We start from the raw sequence: 26,357 nt of genomic DNA on the forward strand, positions 1-26,357 counted from the left end.
AGTGTGTTTAGTTTCTTTTACAGTCACTCAAGTTAATGGCCAAACATTTTGACTTCATCTTAGATCCCATCCATTCTTTAGTTTGAAGAGGTTTGATTACTTTAATTAGAGAAATAATTTTCAATTTTATCCTTCTTGGCATTAAATATGGTTTTCCAAAATGATAGCTCTTGCAACGCAGCTAGAATTCTTTCACATGTGTACTCAATTAAAAGAAATGCCTCAGTTCATTCTGCCATTCAAGCCAGCAATCCATTAAGCTATAGAAAACCATTTACTTTGAATGGCATTTTGCTGTAATTTAGTTCTTGATGCCGCAGGTCTCCATTTCAACCAAGAAAAGAAAAAAGATCTAACACTAATTTTATTGGTGTGTTGGTATTTATTATCTCAATATATGAATGTCCTCTAGGAGCTTGCAGCAGAAATTTAGAAACACAAATTGAAGTTGGCATCTAGGTCAACTGATCACATACTATAGGTTTCTGGTGAATTAACCCTAAACTGAATCTTGTTAGTTCACAGTTGGATACTCAAAAACACTATTGTACTCCCATTATCCCCAGTTAGTGTAGCCAGTAGCCAGGTTGCTTCAAATGATAAGAGCTGTAGACCAACCAATTACTGCTGCTATGCAACTTAAAATGTGTGTCGTTGTAATTAGCATATTCATTAGCCTTGCTGATGATCCTCTTTGCTGCTCCTACAACATTTTATTCATTTTAGATGTGCAAAACAAAGATTCTGTCCTCATAGTCCACTGAATGCAGACTGCAGTTCCAAATTATTTTCTCATTTATTTGCTGGAAGATAATTTTCAAACATTTTATTTATTTATTAAACTTTTATGCCTCCAATTTTGCCTAGAGACAACACTAGGCAGCCTACAATCATAAAAATAAGATTGTAAGAGACAACATTAAATATTGATTTAAAACTGACACTGGGAAGGAAAGGAGGAAGATGCACATGGGGAGGAAGTGAGTCTTAGTCCTTTAATCACTTTCAGACATGCTTCCATGGGGGCCCTAGACCACTTGGCAGAGCCAGGACTTCAGGGCTTTTTGGAAGGCCAAAAGGCTGGGTTCGGATCTCACCTGGGGGGGCACAAATTCTAGAGGATGGGAGGCATGGCAGAAAAGGCTTTTCTCCTGCCCGCTGGAGTTCCTTGACTGACAGGATCCACAGCATGCTCTTTCTGCCGTTATGGACCAGGGCCTCATTGAAAGATCCCGAAAACATCTCCTCCTAGAATGAACAGATTATTACTGCCTGAACACACCTGGCAGTCACCATCCTGGATGCTTTCACCAGCCAAGAGGAACAGAGAACTAAATGACAAGTTTGACAGCATCGAGGACCTAGTCCACTTTATCAGGTCCAACAGGATCAAACTGTTCCCAGATAATCCTGTAAGATTATCTCTAATCAACCTGTACCACACATGGATTCCAACGTGAAACAGATCTGTCTGTCAAGTGTTCCACAAATTCCTCTGCATTGTATGATAGTTTATAAACTTGGAGACTTTTGTTTAAACTGAGTATTAAAAGACTGAGTATAAAGGACTGAATATTAAAGACATGTTTACGTGGCACCATCACTTTCCAAGTCCTAGAAGGGTGGAGTAGACCTAGAGAAATAGCTTGTTGTTGGGGAAGGTGCGTTTTGCAATAAAGTATTGTGTACAGTTTTGTCACGCCATGTGTTCTGTCCTTGAAAAACAAAGAACCCTCACAATTAGCAAATAACACCTCTACCCAGTTTCTTGTGCAGAGAATTACATTTTTTCTTAAATACATAAAGCAGCTAACATGGCGTTTGGGCAGACAGGGAAGTATAAAAAGTACCTCTTTAGCTACAATCATATTTTAAGTTTCCAGAGCTTTAGAACCCATACTTTGCAATCTGGAAATTTCAAAATTAACACCAGAGTTCAGAATATGCAAGAGGGTTAGAAAAGTCAAACCTCCGCTAGCTAATTTTTTTACATGTCAGGCAGAACAGCTTCCCCCCCACCCTTCCTATTTGTTATATACATATGGAGTACACATACATATGAAATACAGGAGCTCTCGAACACAGACAAAAATATTCAAATATCTTTTCATATTTGGAGCTTAGCGACTGAAAGGCTGACAAGCAATGCAAAACTGTCAGTTATTCCACGCCAACAAAACCATCAACTTTTTCAAAAGATGAAAACGTTTCCAGCGAGCACAACTCGAAAAGATTATTTTCCTCCCTTCTCTTTCCTCTTACAATGCAGATGAAGCAAATCACTTCTATAATGCTCAGATTTTGCAAGGCGCATGAGATTTGTCTTAAACTTTTGAACAACAAAAACTCAACCATCAAAACGATGCTCTCATTATTCTTGCAGCCACTGCTGATAGCTGTCGCCAGCCAGATTATATTCACAAACAATTCTGGGGGAAAAGTTGGCTTAGGGATGTTTGGAATATAATAGCTATTGCTCTAGCCCTGAAATTTTGGAACCAACTTCAGAAAAAGGGACTTCTGTATGCTTGGAAGCAACCAGTGCAAATATTGGCTATATATTCTATGAGGAATTTATCAAAATGTTTGTTCCTATTCTGACTTCATAAATATCTGAAGGAATTCCAGAACACCATTTTGATAAAAGAGCTTGTATTAGATGTGACTGGAAATACGGGACTCTCTATTTGTGAGTAAATCTGTTTAAATACTTGGAATCCCTATTTGTGGGCAGTTTAAAGGTCTATACGATATTGCAAAATATATACAGAAAATATTACATTGTGTGGATAATTCTGGCTCTTTTGCTCCTCAAATCTTACTATACAAATTTAAAACATAAGATAAATCTTGGAGCATTTCCTAATGGGATTTCAAATCAAAATTTAAAGTTGCAAAATTAAAGAACAAATTAAATGTACCTCGAAGTGACCTCAAGTATTTATTATTTGGCCTATTGGGTCTATTTGCTTCATCAATTGCCCGTTTGGTGTTGTGGTTAAGGCAGGGGTAGGCAACCTTGGCACTTTTATGACTCATGGACTTCAACTCCCAGAATTCCTGAGCCAGCTATGCTATTGCTCTAGCTATGCTGGTTCAGGAATTCTGGGAGTTGAAGTCAATGAGTCATAAAAGAGCCAAGGTTGCCTGCCCCTGGGTTAAGGCATCAAGCTAGAAAACCAGAGACTGTGACTTCTATTCCCATCTTAGGTATGAAATCATCTGAGTGATCTTGAACTAGTCACTTCTCTTTCAGCCCTAGGAAGGAGGTAGTGACAAACCAATTCTGAAATCTTGCCAAGAAAACTGCAGAGATTAGTCCAGACAATCATCAGGATGCAACACTGACACTAAGGCCCACATATTTACATAATTTGATACAAAAATCGACAACTTTGCAAGGGGAAACTCTCCGTGTTATATGCCTGAAATGTTTAATAGCCATTAATTTGAAAACCATGACAACTGGGTTTCTTGAACCAAGCAAGTTCAACCTGTAGGCAAGATAGTTAAAATAAGATAGTTAAAATGTTTTTAATCACTTTTCTTCCTGTCTGATCTTTATTCAGGGGGAGGAACTATATCACATTTAAGGTCATTTTCTTGTTGAATACATGTGGTGGTTAGAATAATAACCAGCTGAGATAGAAACAAAGTACTGACTATGACTTGGATAAATGTGAATCAGGTGAAAGGCTTAGTAAAGTAGGCTGCTGTTTTTTGCGATGAAACCTTGCACAAACTTTTGGGTTTGGTGTATTTAGGAGAGGTTAGCAACATTAACTCAACTGACAGCTTTGAAACTTCACCCACAAGGTCAGATATTTTTATATTTGTTCTGTTTCCCTTAGTGATGTGTGGTAATACATTCATATTTCTTCATATATGAATGCTAGCAATAATGCTAGTGTTTTTGACACCTGCTGTTGACACACCTAGTTACTTGTTTACTGCATGTCTTCCAATTTCTAAGGAGAAATAAAATTACCTTTCCTTGTTGATTTTAGCTGGAAACAGCATGTCTCTGATTGGTTAAGTGCCATCAAGTTGTTGAATCTCAGCAACCACGTAGACAGACATTTTCCAAGATGATCTGTCTTCATCCTAGCATTTTAGGTCTCTCAATGGTGCATTCATCACTGTTGTAATCAAGTCCATCCATCTTGCTACTGGCTGTTTTATTTCTCCTTGCCCAGTGTTATTGACTTTTCAAGGGAGCTATGTTTTTGCATAATGTGCTTGAAGCCTTGTATGTTAAGCCCAGACATCTAAAAACTCTAAATTGATTTGTTCTAAGAAACATTCATTTGTTTTCTTGGCTATCAATGATATGCTTAGGAGTCTCCAACATCAACATTCAATAACATTAATATTCTTTTGATCACACTTCTTCAAAGTCCAACATTCAATTCCACAGAATGCCATAGCAAAAAACATTATTTGCACAATTCTTCTTTATAGGTATAGACACATTGTGGCATCCAAATATCTTTCTCAAAGCCTGTGGTGTCTTTCTTGACTAGCGATTCCTTTTCTCTTGATAGACAATCCTAACAGGCAAAAATTATTTGCTACTTCAAAGACTTCATTTTTAATTCTGAAGCTGCTTACTGAACCAATTATCACTAGTTTGGTCTTCTTTATATTCATTTTAGTCCCACTTCTTCATTGTGCTCCTTGAGTTTTATTACTCAATCTTGCATTTAATTTTCTGTTATCAGAATAGTGCAGGTTATTGATGTTTCTTTTTAAATTTACATTCAAGCATTAATTTAAAAAATGTAAATTTAAGCACATTTTTCTTTTTCTTTAATGCTTTAAATTAAATATTGTTTGAAATGAAACATTTCCTTTAAGGGCAATCTAGGATAAACTGGTAATCTATAATTCTACTTTGTAATATGCCAGGGCTCATGAGATGTTCTGGAGAACTATTATAGTTGTGAACAAAACCACAGGAGGATATGCTTGATTGATTGAAGTATCTACCTCTGAGACCTACAGTACATATTACAGAAGGCAAAACTATGAAAGGTAATCTAACTTGAGATTTGTAATTACCATTCTGTAGGACTGAGGCTTAGTCTAGCATATCTGTGGCCTCAATATGTAACGATGCAGGACTTGAGTGTTACAGCAAGGCAGGGGAAGCTAAGACAATTAGATGACTTTGAGCCAGTCATCATATATTTTTGTTGTATACAGCTTTCACACTTTGGAGTAAAACTGAATATAAACCAAGTAAACAATAGATGTTGGAGCACATTGCTTGGTAAAAGGAATTCAATTTGTGGGCCACAGATCTGTACAGATCTCACATAAGCAACATAGGATACTCAAATCCCCTACCAAATATGCTGTATGATCTTACTAAGCCTTTCACACAACTTTAATTAGAAGTGCTCTTCACTTATCCTTGGGCAAGCAGAATAGTAAACCAGCATAACTTTCCCAACTGCTGTCCCTACCTCTACGGTTTCCAATTTTGGCTTGCTGCCCAGATGTTGGTGTGGTTTAGGGCCTGTAGGGCATCTAAAGAAAAACCACTGGTCAACCTCTTTGGCTTAGCTGCCCTCCCTCTTCTTCAGAATCACCAACCAGCAAGTGATTTCTGGTAGATTCTAAAAGATGGCTAGATTCCTGGGTTTAAGCTTTCCACCCAACCTTTCACTGAGACCAGTGATTGTGGAGTGGGTAAAGGATGCCTAGTAATGCATGCGTGGTTTTTCTGCTTTATTAGGCAATCCCCATCTTACCTAGCAGATTAATTCTGGTTCTTGCAGCTGATGCATCAATGGATATGCTGCATGGCAAAACAGAGGTAGAAGCAATTTGCCAGCAGCTGATAAGCAAGGTGAAGGGAGCTATTGGAAAAAGACCTTTACCAGGAGCCCCCATCAGCTGTTCAGGGAGTTGGTTTGATGTGGTTTTAATTTGTTTATACCCTTTATCATCTCCCTTACCCATTCAAGAAGTGAGGGAGTTGCCGAACAGTTGATGACCCACCCTCCCCTGAAAAGAAATGGATAAGAGAATCTATTTTTGGACAGCATTATTTGCATAGAAGTGGAGAGCATGCATCTTGCCCCTTTAATGGTTTATAGTGCCAGCAGCATGGAACAGGAGGTGTAGCAGCTTGCCCCCAGGTTTAATTTGACAGTGATTGCTTCAGGCTTAAAAGGAAAGCAAAGAGTAATTATTAAGGACAACTCAAGATTGTCTCAATCATGGTCTGAGGATGAGATGAAAGCAACATCACAAAATGAAAGAGTATATGAGGACCTATTCTAATAAGTATGTCAGGGTGCATCCCTAGATGGAACTCAAGGATGATGGAATTAAAAAAGGGGGGATTTATTTATCTCACTAACATGATTCTGGCAGGCTTTCAATGAAGTATTTACATGATAGACATAAATATCCAGAATTTCAATGAAGATGTCTGGGGAAGGAGAAATAGGATGGAGAAGTAGATCTTTCCTGAGATTTCATCTAGCTTCAGGGACAGCTATACATATACCCAAGATAAAAATGCAACAGGTTGTTGGATAGAGAAGGAATGGATGGTTTGTCCCATGCTTCCTTCAACTACTTGGATAGCTTTGTCCCTGCTCCCATGCTGTGAGACTGGAAGCCAGCATGGTCAGGTCATCTCAGTAGACAGTCCTTCTTCCTCTGGCCAACACAGAAATAAAAGCAGCTGACCTTATAGAAAGCTCACAAGAATGTTTATAAATGAGTAAGTTGTATAGAAAGCACTCTCAAGGTTTCTCAGATACTTTGAAGTCCATTTGCAAAGCATACTAATCTTCTAAAGCCCCCTGTAAATTATTTATTAATCACACATATGTATGGCTGTTCATCTCACAAGAAGCGACTCTGAGCAGTGTATAATAATTTGCTTTCAAAACCCTCCTTTCCCTATTATGTCACAGAAAATGAGAGGTTACCATAACACGTAGGTAAGAGTTAACACCGATAAGCTTATGTGTATTTTTGATCTTTAGGGTTAATATAGCTATTTCCAGGCTTCATCCTTTCCCATGTTAGAACTCTCTAGGTAAATTGAAACTATAGGATATGAGCAGAAGAGAACATTTCTTATATTTTAAGAGAAATTGATAAGTTACTAAATTTGTTTATAAGTACTTGGCACGATGAAGGGGGAATTATTTCTTTATATATTTCTTTTTCTTTACTATATTCTTATTTTTTCTTTTCTATTTTTTTCCTTTTCTGTACTTTTTTCCTCTTTATTCTTTTAATTTTGTTAGGGTGTATTGGTTTTATTTTATTTTTAATTGCACTGCTTAATAAAATTATTATTAAAAAAGAAACTATAGTTTTAAACTTTGTTAGCACCATGCTCACTGGGAAATCTGGAGTTACAGCCTACTGCATTGTGAATACAACAGTTGAGGAGCAATGATCTACTGAACAGATTTTAAACGTAACATACAGAAAGACAAATGTTAAAGCTTTTTTTAAAAAAACAAAAAACCACAATCTCTGAAACGGAACCATTTCTTTTCATCACCAAGTAACAGGATCCTACTGTTTGAGAGAGAATGATCAAGTACTGGGATTTTCTGAGTTGTGTCTCTTGTTTAAGAGTTGTAAACTTGGGATATAGCCCAAGAAAAGATGGACATGTGGAGCCGTATAATGATGCTCACATATTTAAATGGTTTTTAAAAAAACTATCAGTAGTTGTAACAGCTATATGTTGCACTCACTCAGTCATGCAGATTGCACCTTTACATCTAAGCATTTTGGAAAGACGATGATCCAAACTATATTGTGATATCTTGAGGCTCCAAGATAATGACTGTGGAAATAAGGCACATTAACTACATGGAGTTTATACCTGAGTAAAGATGCATAACATTACATGGTGAACATGGCTGTGAATATGATTTATTTATGATACTTGTTGTAACTGTTCTTTTTTATTTAAAATATCCTCACCTTAAAACACTGGGAATTGCTTCTTTTGTAGTTGACTATGAAATCCAGGATTTTGATGTTTACTCCCAGAAGCTATTTCTCAGTTGTAAATTAATTAAAAGGGCAGTATCTGAAATTCACCATATGTGACTCCATCTGCAATAATTGCAGTTTTAAGTCTAAGGGTGACATTAGCACATGTATTGAAGCATACTTTTACAAGTGATAAAAGCTGTCACCTGTAGTGCAGAAATTGCTATTATATCTCATGATAGGCTATAAAATCTATCATGGCTTTTTTATACTAATGTATTTAAAAGAGGGATAAAAGTTTAAATACTTAAACCACAGAGTAAGAAAAAAATAATAATTAAAATATCTACAGAGTCCTGCAAGAAAATAGAATTCCAATCTTTGTTCTGTTCTGAATTGTGCACCAGGAGCGCAACAGTTTCAGTTCAACATGGTCTATGAAAACACAGACTACAATCTGTTTGAACAGAAAATCAAAAACCTGAGGGAATATGGCTTGAAACACTGACCTATGATGATTCTCCCTTTCTAATCTAAAATCTCAGTTGGATTGATAATACATTGAACTCTTTATGAAAGAGCCAATGTTCTAATCTGTGCATTACAGTCCTTTGATCCATTACATGATTTAAGAGCATTTGATTAAAAGACTAAAATACTACAGATATGAGGTTGGGAGAAGAAGGAGAAAGGTTTGAAATAGTCAAAGCAGACAAAGGCAAGCAGGCTGGCTGGTTGTTCCCTATGTCCAGTTTAACTGATGCTGTCATTTCCTTGTATAAAAACCAGCATCAACACCGTGTTTCCAGTTGATCTGCCTTCACAAGTTGGTGAGGTTCCCGAGACCCGAAAAAGGGTTACTTTCTCACACAGCCATTTTGAAAGGGAAACACATCACCCATCACTGGCATTCAAATGAATGAAGTTGCTTACTCAGTTTAACCAGACTTCACATGCTGAAAGACACATGTACACAGGCCTGGTTCACACCACACTATGAACCACCTTGGCTTGTTTGTTTGGGGCTAAATGTGATGGCTTAATATAATGCATAGTCCACTGTTTTATGGCTTAGTATCGTGTTGCGGGTGAAGAAGGAGAGTGCAAAAGTTGGGTTGAAACTAAACATTAAGAAAACCAAGATCATGGCATCCGGCCCTCTCAATTCCTGGCAAATAGATGGGGAAGAAATGGAGGTAGTGACAGATTTTATTTTCCTGGGCTCCAAGATCACTGCAGATGGGGACTGTAGCCAAGAAATTAAAAGACGCTTGCTCCTCGGGAGGAAAGCCATGACAAATCTAGACAGCACACTAAAAAGCAGAGACATCACCCTGTCAACAAAAGTGCGTATAGTCAAGGCTATGGTCTTCCCAGTTGCAATGTATGGCAGTGAAAGCTGGACCATAAGAAAGGCTGAGCGCCAAAGAATTGAAGCCTTTGAACTATGGTGCTGGAGAAGACTCCTGCGAGTTCCTTGGACTGCAAGGCGATCAAACCGGTCAGTCCTAGAGGAGATGAACCCTGACTACTCTTTAGAAGGCCAGATCCTGAAGCTAAAACTCAAATACTTTGGCCACCTAATGAGAAGGAAGGACTCACTGGAAAAGAGCCTAATGCTGGGAAAGGTTGAGGGCAATAGAAGAAGGGGGACGACAGAGAATGAGGTGGCTGGATGGAGTTACTGAAGCAGTAGGCGTGAGCTTAGATGGACTCCAGAAGATGGTAGAGGACAGGAAGGCCTGGAGGAACATTGTCCATAGGGTCGCGATGGGTCGGACACGACTTCGCAACTAACAACAACAACAAATCGTGTGAAAGGTCAGCGACTGGGCTGTCTTCAATGGCCCAGCATGTGTGAATCAGCAGCTTCCATGGATTAGTCTGAAGAAATCAATATTCCAGCAATAGGCTGCAAGTGCTACAGTTTTCTTTATGTATTGTGTTGCCCTCATGTCCGAGAGGGGCAGAGTGTAATGGTATGTAAGAATGACAGGAGGGACATGGTAGCTGTGTTCCACTGCTGCCACAGAGAAGAAACGGTCAACCTATTTTCCAAAGCACCAGAAGGCAAGACGAGAAACAATGGATGGAAATTAATCAAGGAGAGAAGCAATTTGGAACTAAAAAGAAATTTCAAGATTCTGTTTCTGTAGCCTTAAAATGAAGGTAGTTTAGCATTCAGTTGGTGCTTCTTGTCTAGACTACCTCGAAAGGCTGATACAGAGCCTGTTATGATAAAAGTGGCAGAAACTTGTGGATGTTCAAAAAAGCCTGTTTTCTGCTTTTTTGTCTCTCTCATTTTATCCCCGAGTTTTTTTTTCTGATTTGTTCACCTTAACTCCCCAAGTTTCATTTCTATCCCCCCCTCATCCTTTCCTTCTGTCCAAGAGAAAACCAAGTCAACATTAGTTCTTGCTAATGTGTCCTTATTTTGTTATAATGTCCATTGCATTTTCTTAGTGCAAAATTTGCCAGCAGATCCAAACACTGGGGGACCCAAGTAATTGATAAAGAAATTATCAAAGAAAAATTATTATCTTATTGATATCTTTCTGGTGTATATGATATCAGTGTGTGTTTGGGGAGGGGTTTTTTTCATCAATCCATAACATACTTTTGGTTTTCTAAACCACTGGCAGGGTACCACTAACTTGGATATTATTATCACTTGGAAAACATCTCCAATATCCATCATAAATCGTTGAAATTCATGGCCACTTACATCAACTTTGTTATCCTTGATGTAATCAGCTTTTTTGCTTTCACAGAGTTCTCAATCTGATTTGGATCTTATTCATATGACTGAATCATTAAATAATTACCGTACAGCATTTATTACTTTTCCCCAGGGTGGCTAAATCCTGTTAGGACTCTTTATATGGTGTGCACCGTACCATTTAATACTGGTAACTCCTGCTGTTGTGCTAGAGAGAAGTTGTTCAAAATGCTCACATAAAAGCAGGCACAAGGAACTTTAATTACTACCAGCTTCTTCTACTGGTAGAATGAAAGCCTGTTAACTTTGAAATAGTTCTTATGACCTTTCGAAGCAGAAATGAATCCCTAGTGCTTAATACTGAGAAATCAGAGAAATCAGAGGACTCAAATCTGTCACAATGCTAAGTGTAGAAATCTCTCTGCAACTCTGTGTTGACAAGGAAAATGTACTTATACCCCTCTTCTGAAACAATTCTAGCTCTTAAGTTCCAGGACAAAACCTGACACTGATGTATAGATTTAGCAACAACAATGATAACAACACAATACTAGAATGCCATATTGCACAGAAGGCATTTCTTACAGGCTAGAAAGTTTTGACACTTCTAAATATAAGGTTATTTCATCTAAGCAATCAAAAAATGTTGGTCAAACAAGGATACTGGGACTAGAAGAAATGTGTAGCTTCTACTAATGCTTTTTCTTTGGGACAAAGGGGAAAAAAATCAAACCTGTTTGAAGCTGGCTAAAAAAAAGGGAGATGTTATCTTGAATCTACACGCGTATTTGCTTTGCATCTATCCTGGTTCTTTCAAAAAAAGAAAAAAAAATGGATCTAGGAAACTACAGACCTATCAGCCTGACCTCAATAACTGGGAATATCATGGAAAAGATAATCAAGCAACAAATCAGTAAAAACCAGAGGCAAACAAAGTCATTACCAAAAGCCAACATGGGTTTATTGAAAATAGATCATGCCAGACATCTTATTGCATTCTTTGACCAGGTGACAAAACTAGCAGACCAGAAGAATGCTGCGGATATAATTTACTTGGACTTCAGTAAGGCATTTGATAAAGTAGACCACAACCTACTACTTGATAAGATAGAAAAATATGTGTTAGACAGCATCACCACCAGATGGATTCGTAGCTGGCTGACCGGCCATACTCAGCATGTGGTCCTCAATGGAACTGCATCTACATAGAGAGAAGTATGTAGTGGGGTGCCCCAGGGCTCTGTTCTGGGCCCAGTGCTTTTTAACATCTTCATCAATGATTTGGATGAGGGAATAGACGAGAAACTCATCAAATTTGCAGACAACACTAAGCTGGCAGGAATAGCCGAAACTCCAAAAGATAGGCTTAAGATACAGAAGGATCTTGACAGACTTGATCATTGAGCCCTATCTAACAAAATGAAATTCAATGGTGAAAAAGTAAGGTTCTACATTTAGGCAAGAAAAACCAAATGTACAGGTATAGTATAGGGGGTACCTTGCTCAATAGTAGTAACTGTGAGAGGGATCTCGAAGTCCTAGTGGACAATCACTTAAATAGGAGCCAGCAGTGTGCTGCAGCTACCAAAAAAGTCAACACAGTGCTAGAATGCATTAACATAGTGATAGAATCAAAATCACGTGAAGTATGAATACCACTTTACAATGCACTGGTAAGGCCACACTTGGAATACTTTATCCAGTATTGGTCACCATGATGTAAAAAAAGATGTTGAGACTCTAGAAATAGTACAGAGAAGAGCAACAAAGATGATCAGGGGACTGGAGGCTAAAACATATAAGGAACGGTTGCTGGAATTGGGTATGTCTAGTTTAATGAAGGACGAGGAGTTTCATAATAATAGTGTTCCAATATCTCAGGGGCTGCCACAAAGAAGAGGGAGTCATTAAGTCATTACCAGTATTAAGCCATTCTCCAAAGCACCTGAAGGCAGGACAAGAAGCAACAGATGGAAACTAATCAAGGAGAGAAGCAACCTAGAACTAAGGAGAAACTTCCTGACAGAACAATTAACCCAGTGGAATAACCTGCCTCCAGAAGTTGTAAATGCTTCAGCACTGGAAGTTTTTAAGAAGAGACTGGACAGCCATTTGTCTGAAATGGTATAGGTCAGATTTCCTGCCTGAGCAAGGGGTTGGACTAGATGACCTCCAAGGTCCCTTCCAACTTTATAATTTTTATTATTATATACTCATAATGTGTCTAGAAATGGTCATGTTAACGAGGGCCTAAGGCTCTGAACACCAATTGATTTTATTAAATACAAGAAGAAAAAGAAGACGATATGAAATATTAGATACTGCTTTGCCGATAACTGTAATAAATATATACTGACAGTCTTCCATTGTTATTATATGTGATTATGTCATTGTCTTTAGGGATTTGCTTCAATTTTTGAACATTGTTTTTATATGTGAAGCCACTAGAGTCCCTGGAGTTAGGTGGCCTAGAAATTTGAAATATAAAAATATATAAAATTTCTATGCTGCAAAACTCCAACAATTATGAGTGGCTTTACACGTACAAATAATTTTTAAAAAGCAAGATAAAATCTAAAAAACCCCAGAATCCTCTGGAAGGAACAACAATCAAATTTATACGTACACTAAGAGCATATATTTTTAAAAAGAAAACGTGTTATGTTAATGAATAGGATAACTGCTAATATGAGTTTAATTCATCACTGTACTACCTTCATAAAACATCTCAGATGATGCCTGATTGGACATTCCAGCTGATGAATGCTCAAGTGATGTCAATTTTATGTTGCGTGAGATTATATACATTTCCCAAATTTTGGTTTAACAACTTACAACGATGCAAGTAAGACTTATGAAAAGTTTCATCTGTCTTTATGTCCTGGTGTTGGGTCTGCTAGTGGCCTTTGACTAGGCTATGCCTAAAAAGAACTATTCAACTGCAGTGGCTTCTTTCAACTTTTTTTGACTGAACTCATCCAATTATTTAATATATACAAAAATAGCCAGACTATGTGGCAGATGCTCAGGTCACCGGGAAATAGATTCAGGGTCCACTCATTAACTCAGATTTATGAATATCCATATTAATGAGTGTTTGGGTTGCATCAATTTGGAGAAAGTTTACTTTATTTGAGCAAAGGGACTTTTGCATATTACTCTGTTGGCAGAAAGCAAACATGAGTAATAATTTGGCAAGGTGATAATGTATGGCTTTTATTAGCTGAGTGTAAATTTCTCCTGTTTAATAAAATGTTAATTAAAACTTCCATATAATTTTCACTTATGTAAATACCAAAAAGTATTGATTTATGTAAATGCCAAAGGATACTAGCTGGATAAGTACAACTACAAATTTACCTGTTCCTAAATGAGGACTGCTATTTTGTTTCCAAAGACCTGTCTATATTCCAAATACTCCCTATGTTTATTCAATAAAGTTATATTTAATGCACGGCAAAGATTAAATTTAGAAGCAGACCTCTGCATCCTGGAAACATAAATCTCTACTAGTCACATAAAGATGCCACAATGAGGAAATAGTGTTATAGAATAAGCCTTTAGGGGTGATAGGAGATGATACAGTTCTGTGGGTTAGAAATGCCAATTTATCATTACTAAGTATTTTAAATCCACAGCTGTTGCTTCTCCAATGTTTTTCAGCTTGATGGCCAATTAATTATAGATTGCAAGACAAAAAATAAGAGCAACAATCACTGCCGATCCCTCCATCAGCCTGTAATTACTCTTGGAAATAATTATGAATTAACGGTCACATCAGCCAAAGCATTGACAGCCTACCAATAATGCTGCATTCAAAATGGAACGACGATCATTCCAAAATGAATCCTCTCCAGGCCAACAAAGACCCGGCAATTCTTGGCAGTCTATACATTGGCAAAGGTTCTTGAATCATGGAAAGGGAATAATTCTGGCAATGGGCTCTGGCCATAAACCCATTCAGCTAATGAAGATGTCCTACCGGGAGTTGTAAAACCATCTACTCCACTAGCAACCAAATTAGGGAAACTGAATTCAAAGCTACTTTTCTGTTTCTTGAAAAGCTAAGGATTATCAATATAATGAGACTGTCAAGTTCTGAAGGAAGCCATTGTTGTTCCAAAAGAAAGAGAAAGAGAGGCACATTCTGTGTTCTTTTTTAAAAAAAAAACATTTTGGAATTAAATCAAAATTAAAGTATCTTCTTGGAGAATAAATGAATTATACACACAGACCTTATTTATAGATTTTTTTAAAAAAAATTAAGAGATTAGGAAATAAACATTCAAGAACAAATATAACATTTTCATACAGCCAAGTTGGCAAGAACTGATTGTATAGTTAAAAACGCAGTAGTGGTCTTGTGCAAGCTACTTAAAGAAGAAAGGAACCAAAGTGCCTCTCCTGCTTATAATTATAGACAAATCAATGGGGCATTGGATAAAAAGGCATTCTTATTTCCTCCAAGGAACACTAATTTTAGCTCTGGTCCTTTTTATTTACTGGGGTACTACTTTTCAGAATTTCACCATCCTGGACAATTTGCTTTTTAGGGAAGATTGTGGAGATGACATTCCAAAACAGGTTTAAAGGATTCTGGATGAAGATGATTTCAGTCATGGGGATTGGATGGAATCAGCATTGATTACACTTTCAGATGATCTATAGTTAAATTTTCCAAATATTTCAACATACTCGTTATCTGCAACAAAATAATGCTCCACATTTAGCAATAGGACTTATACTTAATATACTGCCTCATAGTGCTTTCCAGCCTTCTCTACATGGTTTACAGAGTCAGCATATTGCCCTCAACAATCTGGTTCCTCATTTTACCAACCTCGGAAGGATGGAAGGCTGAGTCAATCTTGAGCCGACCAGGACCAAACTGCTGGCAGTGAACAGTGAATTAGCCTGCAATACTATATTCTAACCATTGCGCCACCAGGGCTCTTAGCTATTAACGAGTCCCTGAGTACTTTCCTGAAAGTAATGAAATTTCACTAAATTATAAAAGCACTGACTGATGCAAAAGAGGATTCTGATTCTAGGAATGTGTATTTTTGAGTCAGTACTGATTCCCAGCAATATTTTTCAGAACTGGTCTTCTATTGCCTCTTCTTCCTAGGCTAAGAGAGTGTGACTGGTCCAAGGTCAACCAGTTTGCTTCATGCTTAAAGTAGGACTAGAATTCATGGTCTCCCAGTTTCTAGCTTGGTGCCTTAACCACTACATCAAACTGTCTGTTCTGCTGAAAACTATTGGGCAGATGTATTGTTTGGTAAAAGGATGGAATGTTCCTTTATCTCCCACTCAGTTTTCTTACCATGGCATACTAATAAACAGGCACCAATAAATATTCCAGATTCCCAAGGCATTTATGACATATTTATTTGGCAGTATGAATGGTAAATGGCATCCTAAAAGATGTCAGCACCATTTATCAGCATGATGCCTATCTTCTCAACAACGTATATTATTTTCCTTGTCAGTCATTGTAACATGTGTTTTGATACTTTTTGGAGATTCAGGGCTATTGAAAGGTGAATGAGTAGTAAGAGGCTTTCAGGATCCCATCCTTAGACTAAGCCAGGTAAGAGGATTAATAGCTTTTCTCTTTTTTTGCAATAAGCTGATGAACCTCGGCTTTCAATGGGATGTGCAAGAAAATAATTTTTTGTCTTCCACTTAAATTGTATCCCCTGCTTTTATTTATATTTATTGCCTGAAGCAGATTTTTTTTAATGAGTCAGGAACAGCCATGCTGAGCCAAAAAATATTCTGGTGCACACTGACATGCATAGTAATGCATATCAGCTATGCAAAAGGATGCTCAGACTAGTGCCATACTTCTAAATAAATATCCTCATTATTATAATCTATGACCAGCTGAAATAAAAATTTCACTGCCCCAGAATCATGTAATTGAAACACATAAAAATATTGAGAGCATATACTGAATAACTGTTGACAGATGGATGGTGGTTGTTTAGAACTTGGCCATCTATTCAGTAGTCACATCTTGATGATCTAATAGTACATAAACATGTTTCCACCACCAAATTTGCCATTAGAGATAAAAAGGGAATTATAGAAGAAGAGTTGGTTGCTGCATAAAGGTGGGAATATAACAGGGCAAAGTCCACTGATTTTGCCTCATCTGCAAATGAGGGTATCCCTTTGATAGCACCAAAAGTAAGGTGATAGAAAAAACTAAATTTACCTCAGTAAAAAAAACAAAAACAAAAAAACAAAAAAAACCAAGAAGGAACAGGAGTTTCTCCATGCAAGGGATGAATACTGTTTGTGGGTTTGTTTGTTTTTTAATTTCACTATTATAGTTTTACTGAAGAGACTATAATGGGTTGGAGTTGTACAGTTCATTACACTGTAAACCATAACATAACATGGACACAACATGCTAAGCAAAAATCAAACCAAACCTATGTTTCAGATTAGAATCCAAATCATCAATCATCATCATCATCACAATCATCACAATCACCACCATCATCATCTCCTTCATGCTGCTGGTATATTAAGATCTATGTTATGTTCCCATAACATGAAACAGCATGTCATGATGTATTGAGTTAACCCAACTGTCGCAGAAATGTAAAATAAAAGCTCTACCCCATAAACATACAAGTAGTCCTTAAAAAGGTAAAGGTAAAGGTTCCCCTGCACATGTGTGCTAGTCATTTCCAACTCTAGGAACCGGTGCTCATCTCTATTTCAAAGCCGAAGAGCCAGCGCTTGTCCGAGGATGTCTCCATGGTCATGTGGCCGGCATGCCTAGACGCCAAAGGCGCATGGAACGCTGTTACCTTCCCACCGTAGTGGTCCCTATTTTTCTACTTGCATTTTTACGTGCTTTCAAACTGCTAGGTTGGCAGAAGCTGGGACGAGTAACAGGCGCTCACTCTGTTACGTGGCATTTGGGATTCGACCCGCCAAACTGCCAACCATCTGATCAACAAGCTCAGTGTCCTAACCCACTGAGCCACCGCGTCCCCTAAGTAGTCCTTAGTAGACCTCTTATTCAGCAACTATTCAAAGTTACAACAGCACTGAACAAGGGGGACTTACAATCGGTTCTCTAAGTTGTGACCGGCGTACCATCCTCAGTCATAATTGCAATACAGGCATTTGGCAAACAGCTCACACTTATGAGTGTTATGCAGTCACATAACCGCCATTTGCAACCTTCCCATTCAACTTTCCACATGCAAAGTCAATGGGCATGTTGGAAAGAGGTCCTAAGTTAGTCTGGTAAGTTGCTCCCACCGTTTTTTCTCTTGAGGAACCCCCAGGAAATAGGGTGAGTGTGAATCCCATGTGCTGGACCATAGCACACCCATCCCCGTCCACACTTGTGCTATGCTATGGCATGCAGTGCTGCAACTGGTCACACTCACACTATAGCACTCACCCTCCACACACCTGCATTTGTGCCAGAGTACCCACCCACATGCATGGCCGCACTCATACCATGTCACAGTACCCACCTGTGTACCAACTGCACTGAAGCTACAGCATACACATACATTACTACTTGCAGTAGTAATATTCTGTATCACTATACCTTTTGTAGGGGACGCGGTGGCTCAGTGGCTTAGGACGCTGAGCTTGTTGATCAGAAGGTCGGCAGTTTGACGGGTCGAATCCCGAGTGCCGCGTAGCAGAGTGTGCGCCTGTTACTCGTCCCAGCTTCTGCCAACCTAGCACTTCGAAAGCATGTGAAAATGCAAGTAGAAAAATAGGGACCACTACGGTGGGAAGGTAACAGCGTTCCGTGCGCCTTTGGCGTCTAGTCATGCCGGCCACATGACCACGGAGACGTCCTCGGACAAGTGCTGGCTCTTCGGCTTTGAAACGGAGATGAGCACCGGCCCCTAGAGTCGGAAACGACTAGCACGCATGTGCGGGGGAACCTTTACCTTTTGTAGTAGTTAATACTCTGTAGATGTTCAAATCATTTTATATTTTGCCCTTGGCTCTTCCTTTTAGACTTTCATTTCCTGCCACTCATGTTTTTTTTGGTATCAGTGTCTGGTTTAAAATTAGACCATGTTTGCTTACCAAGACGTTTCTGACTTCTGACTGACAGCTCTTTCAGGTGTATGTCTGGATGAGAGAAGAATGGAGAGGTGGCTTGTAAGATAGCTAACATCAGAAATTCTAGGTAATCAAGGAATTAAAATCTCATACAAGAGCAGGAAAAAAGACTGAATAGGCAGGAAAGATTGAAATAGACAGACCCTGGCTGAAGCAGATCAAATTCTTTCCAGTTGATCATGGTGTTCCCACAAATTCCAACTACAATTTTCCATAAAGTGCATAAATTACCGGTAGTTCATCCTTAATTTGTTCAGTGAACCAGGATTCCATAAAAGAAGATACAGGAAATCTAATCTTGTTTTCCAGAACATTCTAAAGTATCAATCCTTAAGGTCCCCCATAAGTTTTATACTTAATAGCATTTGATGAAGCTGCACTTCTATTGCTTCCCTAGCCTCCTTTTAAAGCTATCTGGACTATATGGCTATCAGGATATTTTATAGCATAGATTTCATACATTAAAGCTTACACCTTGCAAAGCAACTTTTTTAATGTAATCTAAATTTTAAAATATACTGCCTTGTGAGTTGGCTCATTCAACTTTGCAAATAAATCAACAGATGTGCTCCATCAGTACATTTTGTTTAAAAACTTCACACTGAGCTTTGGTCCTCCTCACAGCCTGAATCTGTAAGGTTGGGGTCAGGAGGTCTAAGACACAGAATGAGCCAAGGGTTGCAATGAATGCAACAAGAACAACAAAACACTTCTTTGTGTAATGCAGAAGGAGAGAAATATCAAGAAAATGGGAAATCTGCTGGGCAAGAAAGTGGCAAGATGGTGAGAGACCACAGGGAGAATGCTGAACTGATTAAGTCTTATTTTGCATCTGTCATTCCACAAAAGGGAAAAGTAGTCCAACCTGTCAGAAGGTGCACTGTAGGGAGCAGAAGAGAAATGCAGGTCAAATAGGCAAGGAAATGTGAAAGAACACTTAGCTGCTTTGAATGAGTTCAAATTCAAAGGGCAGATGGATTACATCCCAAGGTGCTAAAAATCATTACCTGTATTCTTTGAAAACTTTGAGTACAGGGAAAATGTCAGAAGATTGAAGAGCTAATATTGGTTCAATCTTTAAAATAGAAAAAAGTAGACTGAGGAAAATATAGACAAGTCAGCTAGATAATAATATCTTGAAAAATTCTAGAAAAGATAAAACAGTGGATTTCCAGGTAATATCATTGTAACATGAAGCTGTTAAAAACAGGTTGTGCCAGACAAACTTATACAGTATAGCATTTTTTGACAAAATGACTAAATTAGTAGACCAAGGGAATGCCTTGAATGTAGTGTACCTAGACTTCAGCAAAGTGTTTGATAAAGTTGACCATAACCTCCTACTTGATTAAAACGTGGGTTGGAGGGTCATTACCACTACCAGAAGAATTCACATTTGGTCCAACAACCGTACTCAACATGTGGGCCTCAATGATACGTATAGTCCTATGTCTACATGGAGAGAAGTAGGCAATGGGATACCTTAAGGCTGTGTTCTAGATCCAGTGCTGTTCGTGCTATTCAGCCTTTTTATAATTGAGTTAGATAAGGGGATAGTAGGGATGTTTAGGAAATTTTCAGATAACACAAAGTAGGTTTCAAAGATTTTTGAAAGCTGACTCGAGGTTTTAAAGGTTATTATAGACTCAAACATTGGGCCAATCACTAGTGAAACATGGAGGTTTCTGCACTTGGATAGAAAAAAAAATCAGACAAATGATCCCATTGATATCTTACCTGGAGTGCCTGGAGGCTGTGACAGATAGTCTCAATGAGGAACAACAGCCTCACTGGACTCTTGATAAGATTGAGTCGCTACACATTTTTGGGCCTGTCAGTTTAGGACTATACCATCTTTGATGGGGTTGTAGTGACCCAGACAGACCCTGCATGTTACTTGGGGGTCCTTCCTGCTGAAAGGGCAGGTGGCTGTCATGGCTTAGGAGGGCTTTTGTGCAATCTCATGTTGTACACCAGTTGCACTCATTCCTGAATCAGGAGGGTCTCCTCACAGTCACTTATGCCTTAGTCATCTCTCAGGTAGACTTCTATAGTGTACTTTATGTGGGGCTGCCTTTGAAGACCATCTGGAAGCGTTGTATATTTTTGCAATGTGAGATTGGCTCCTTCTTCTCATCCTACTGGAAATCTTTCCTAACTTGGATGTGTCAACAGGCTTAGGGGTGTTAATGGAACAATGATCTCTTGAAGTGGCTCCACTGTTCATAATATGTAATACTCTTGCTTAGCCTTTTGAAATAGTAATATCAATGAACCACAGAACCATATTTTAATGGTTTTATTGTATGCTACCCAGAGTCATGTTCTATGAAATGGGTGGTTATATAAATATGATAACCAATCAACCAAATAAATAAATAAATAGACAAGTCATACCTGTCTAAACAGCAATTCTTTGTGAGAAGGAATTGGGTATCCTGATAAAACATAAGCCAAGAGTGTGTTGCAACTGCCAAAAAGAGTCGATGCAATCTTGGGCTGCGTCTACAGAAATATACACTGATCTGACTGCACCTGGACTAACACGTCCAGTTTTGATCACCAAATAGAAGGAGGCGGCTGAGGAGTTAGAAAAGGTGCACAAAAGAGAAACAAAGATGGTGCTAGGCTAATTTTTTGAAAGAGGAGTTAAAAGAGCTAGGCATATATAGTCTGAAGAAAAGAAGGCTAAGGGGAGATATGATACCAGTTTTCCAATACCTGAAGGACTTTCACTTAATCACTTTGCTTAGCAACAAAAATTCTGGCCCCAACAATGGTTGTAAGTTGAAACCTAAGTTCAGCTTTTGTCAATGTCCATGGTACAGTAGTGATTAAGGAATCTTCAGCTGAACTTTACTTCCCTTCCCCCCCCCACCCCACCCCCACAAAAAAATTCCAAAGAGTCTACAATTTTTTTCTCCTCCTAAAAAAACATGCAGTAGCTGTTCATTCTCAGGCATATTATGTTTTGCTTAAATAAATATTATAAACCTAGGTAGTTTAGCCACTGCCAAAAACTCAATTTATTGTTTTCATAAGAGACATTTGGGCTTAGTTCACCCACCACATTAAGCTGTAGTGTGGTTTATTTGGTTTCATATGATACATGACCACTGCCTTCTGTGGTTTGCAAATAAAAGTGTATGGCTTAGCATGTTGGTCAGGACTGTGGTGATTATGGTTAAACTCATTATAGCTTAATGTAAGGGTGAACCAGGCTATTATGAAGTTCTATAATGGAGAACAGGAATGAAATCTTTTGAAATGAAAAATCAAAACTTCTTCCAACAAAATATATAAATAGTAATAAATATACATCATAACCAACAGGATCCAACCTAGAACAAAAAACCCTATAAATCATAATAATTTGTTTCACGGATAAATATAAAAGTTTAAGCCGTATGACAATCAATCTGCTCAGTGGGCAGAAATACAACCAGGATCTTCCAATTATTCCATTTTAATTTACAAACATAAGAATAATAATTCTTCTGATAATGCCTCTGTTAAGTCACATTTTTCCCAAGTACAGACATACATATACCAGCTCAATATAAATCTGTGAACAGAGAAATTCTTTCAATTTCATACCAAAGTAAAAACCTCCAGAATGTATTGGATTCCCAGCTAACATGGGCGAAACCTCTTCTTATTCTATTGTTTTAAGATTTTTTTTTAAAATTCTGCCTTTAATACTTTATAATATCTAATACTCCTTCTACCTCCCATTCCCCCCACAAGAACTTTGTGAGATACATTGGGCTAAGAGCAACTGCCAGCTGGCTTTCATGCCTATAGAGCAGGGGTCTTCAAACTCAGCCCTTTTATGACTCATGGACTTCAACTCCCATAATTCCTCAGCCAAGCACACACCAAACCAGGTCTACAGTCTTTCTCTCTCCTCCAGATGGGTATATTTCTCCTCCAGGTCTTGCCCATGATCACCTGGGTTTCCAGCTCAATCAAAATGCAGAGCAAAATTGCATTTGTTATTTCTTTATCTACATACAGATTTTCCTTCCACACTGAGCTAATGGTTAGCATAATGGCAGGTTCCAAATGCATTTGGGTCAACTTCCAACATCCAACTCATGTTGGCAGAGAAGAACAATCACTACACTATTGTAGGTTGTGAAGAGTTCACATGCAAAATATAAATCACACCTACACTACAACTCTCACAGGTGGTGCGCTGCTAATGGCATATGAAGAAGTAAACATTTCTGTATAATATTTGTATCCTAACTCTTCTGCTCAAGGTGAGGCTTACAGTAGTTTACAGACACATGAAAAATAATAAGCTTTTGTACAAACTATGTAAAATTACTCATACAGAAGGACAGTGCAAACAATAAAATTAAAGTGCCCTGAAATGTATTTCTTTTTTTCTTTATTCTAAGGAAACCTGAGGTTAATACGTTTAGATGGGAACAAGCGTTTTTCATTTCTCGAAAGCACTGACCCTGAAGCAAGTTTGATTAAGATTACAACACAATTCTTTTCAGTGTGTGGAGCATGATAAAACAAACAAATGCATTAAAACATTTGCCAGCATAGGAAAATAAATTATTTCCCCTAATGCTTCTAAAGCTTGGATAAAGACATCAATTACCATAACTTGTCTTGTAAGTTAATGATTCACAGTGATGGATTATTCATGCAAGTCGGCCAAATGAACATTCTACTTTGACTCTAAAAGGGGAAAAGCATGAACTCCCTCCATTAATTATGCTTTGTGGAAATCTGGAGACTAGCATCAAAACTTCATCAACTAAACAATTTTGGATAGGAGGCTTGCTTCCTCTCTACCCATTTTTAAGGTTAACTTTGAATGCCAATCTACCCAAGGTATCTAAGGAGAGTTAGCCCAAACTGGCTTCCTAAAAAAGTACAGTTAGTCTTTGACCTATTGAGTGACCGTTAGAAGTTATAATGGCAGTGGAAAAAGTGATTTATGACCATTGCAGCATCCCCATGGTCATGTGATCAAAATTCAGATGCTTGGCAACTGACTCATATTTATGACCGATACAGTGTCCCGGGGTCATGTGATCACCTTTTGAGACCTTCAAACGAACATAGTCAATGGGGAAGTCAGATTCACTTAACAAACATGATACTAACCTAACAACTGCAGTGATTCACATAACAAATGCAGCAAGAAATGTCGTAAAATGGGGCAAAACTCACTTAACAAATGTCTCACTTAGTAACAGAAATTTTGGGCTCAGTTATAGTTGTAAGTTCAGGAGTACATCTATCAAAAGTACAGGTCAAACCCCAGGGGATCAGAATTTGCATTAAGTTCCTGAATACCAGCCAGGCAGATAGATACTTTTGAAGAAGAATTTCAAGGTAGGAGAGCAAAAGCTGTCTCCTGTTTCAAACTAGTTTGCTTGAAAACACGAAGGTTTTAGATGGTCTCAAGTCAGTAGGGATGGAAAAACTATGCCAAAATCCTGGATGACTGCTGCCAATCAGTTTTGCCAGGTATAAGCTAGACCAGACATGTCAAACTCGTGATGTAACGTGACATCGCATGACGTATTGGAGGTTTTTCCCCATTGATGGCAATGGGGTAGGCATGGTTTCTTCATGACACATCACGCCCGCAGGCCGGCAGTTTGACACCCATGAGGTAGACAGATCAATAGCCTGAATAAGATAAGGCCACATCTTAAATTTCAAGATTAAAAGTACATGTCCACAGGTTTGTGTGATTAAAACAGTGTCTGAAAATTGAATAGTTGTTTATGATTTGTCATTATTCTGTTGGAAAATGCAGCCAGAGCTGAGAAGGCAATAAATAATAAAGCACACCCTACCCTCTATATATATATATATATATATATATATATATATATATATATATATATATATATATATATATATATATATAAGGATCCATTTATTTGTAGATATTTGTATATGGCCTCCTCCATATATTATAAGCCTACAATCATCAAAGATTAAAAGACATGTGAAACCATGGTAAAACACTAATATCATCAATTGGCCTACCTATCAGCAGCTTCCTGTCGACGTTATGAATCTTCTCCAAACAATGTTTGATCTTAGAGTTGTGATTTAAGATAAGTGGCAAAACAAATCTTTTAAATAAAATCAATAAAATCTGTGGAAGAGCATTGCCTTCCTAAGTGACTACAGGAAAGAGGTCATCTTGACCTTGAAGAGTAAATTGGTCCAGAGAGAAGACCAAGAATGCTAGCATGTGAGCCTTTGCTTCCCTTATCTCTGGGGAAGGGAGGGACTGAAATATGCCCTGTCAACTTGCATCTACTGGGTGTGCAAATTAAACCTGGAGTATATGGGGCCAAATGTAATGAAAAATTGTGCGAAAGGGAACAACGTTGGGAAGAAAGAGGAAAAAATAAAACTCAAACATTAGCTCTCTCTTCTAAAGCCAGTCTTTCTTAATTTGGTTCCAACTAAATATGTCAAGGGAATTCTGGGAATGTAAGTTTATGCAACTGGAGCACCTCAGGAAGATTATGAATTTTTCCCTCAGCAGCAGCTCGGGCTAGATTTCCTCAGAGAAGAAACATCTAATGGAATGCTTTCGCAGCAGAGATGATGGGTGAACCAATCTCATGGTGCAATCTAAGATCTCAACTGATACTGGGCTCTCCAAGCATATTTATGGAGATATATATTTTTTTTATAAAAGACAGGCTATCAAATAATCTCAAGTATAAAATGGTTGAGCCTTTTTGATTCACGGCGTTTTCTATGCTACCTTTTCCCTAACTTCTGGAAGGGTGGTGGTGGTGGTGGGTATCTTGTCTAATTCAATCTCCACAAAAACAACCTCCTAATATAGATCAGACTTTGCTCAGAGTAACCTAGGGAACTCCGAGATCCAACAGGAACTTAAACTGAACCTCCCAAAATTGAAACGCAACACCTTAATCACTCAGCTACATTGCTTGCAAGCAAAATAAGGTTTTAAGCCCATGATTGCTTCATTTGCCTTCCCTGTCTCTTTTTCTAACTCTTTAGTATTTGCTACACTAACGTTTAAATGAATTTATTATTTAGCGTATGGCATATAATGTCAGGGAAATCTACACACGCTAGACCCAATGTAGTCCTGACAGCCTAGATTGCTAGTTCATTCCATTCAGTGCTTGAGCGCCTATCCTTGATGAACCACAGGGGGCAAAGTAGCTTTACACCAATTAGCTAGCGGCACTCAGGTTGCTGGCTTTTCCAGGCTCCTTTGCCGATCTTGCCCCACCTAGTGTCGTGATGCCTTTCATTTGGCCAGGTCCAGTGCCGTTCTCTGCACACACAAACACAAGTAGGGCTTTTTTCCCCACTGAAGTGGTACCTTTTATCTACTTGCAATATTGCCTGCTGGGTGGGCAGGAGCTAGGAATTGAGCAACGGTAGCTCACTCCATCTCACGGACCTGGGTTTGAACCGCCAGAGTGCAGACCGGTTCCCCTTTGTGTAAATAAAAATCCCAGTATAAGAGAACACTGCAGCCTTAAGGAAAGCTGCTATAGATTAC

General features: G+C 38.3%; 1 protein-coding gene across 3 annotated transcripts in view; it reads right to left on the minus strand.

Annotated features, from left to right (window-relative positions):
- SERPINI1 (serpin family I member 1) overlaps positions 1–26,357 on the minus strand; it is a 112,548-nt gene that overhangs the window by 62,304 nt on the left and 23,887 nt on the right. Inside the window, exon 1 of one of the 3 annotated variants that reach the window (XM_083365071.1) lies at positions 18,782–18,806. The exons of 1 other annotated variant lie outside the window; for it this stretch is intronic. The gene's annotated coding sequence lies outside the window, so the exon portion shown is untranslated. Of the gene's footprint in view, positions 1–18,284; positions 18,427–18,781; positions 18,807–26,357 lie in introns of those variants that run through there. One more of the 3 variants, XM_083365070.1, reaches the window with a different exon arrangement.

The sequence above is a fragment of the Vipera ursinii genome, assembly GCF_947247035.1.
Source record: "Vipera ursinii genome assembly, chromosome: 5".
In the NCBI taxonomy this organism is placed as follows: domain Eukaryota; kingdom Metazoa; phylum Chordata; class Lepidosauria; order Squamata; family Viperidae; genus Vipera; species Vipera ursinii.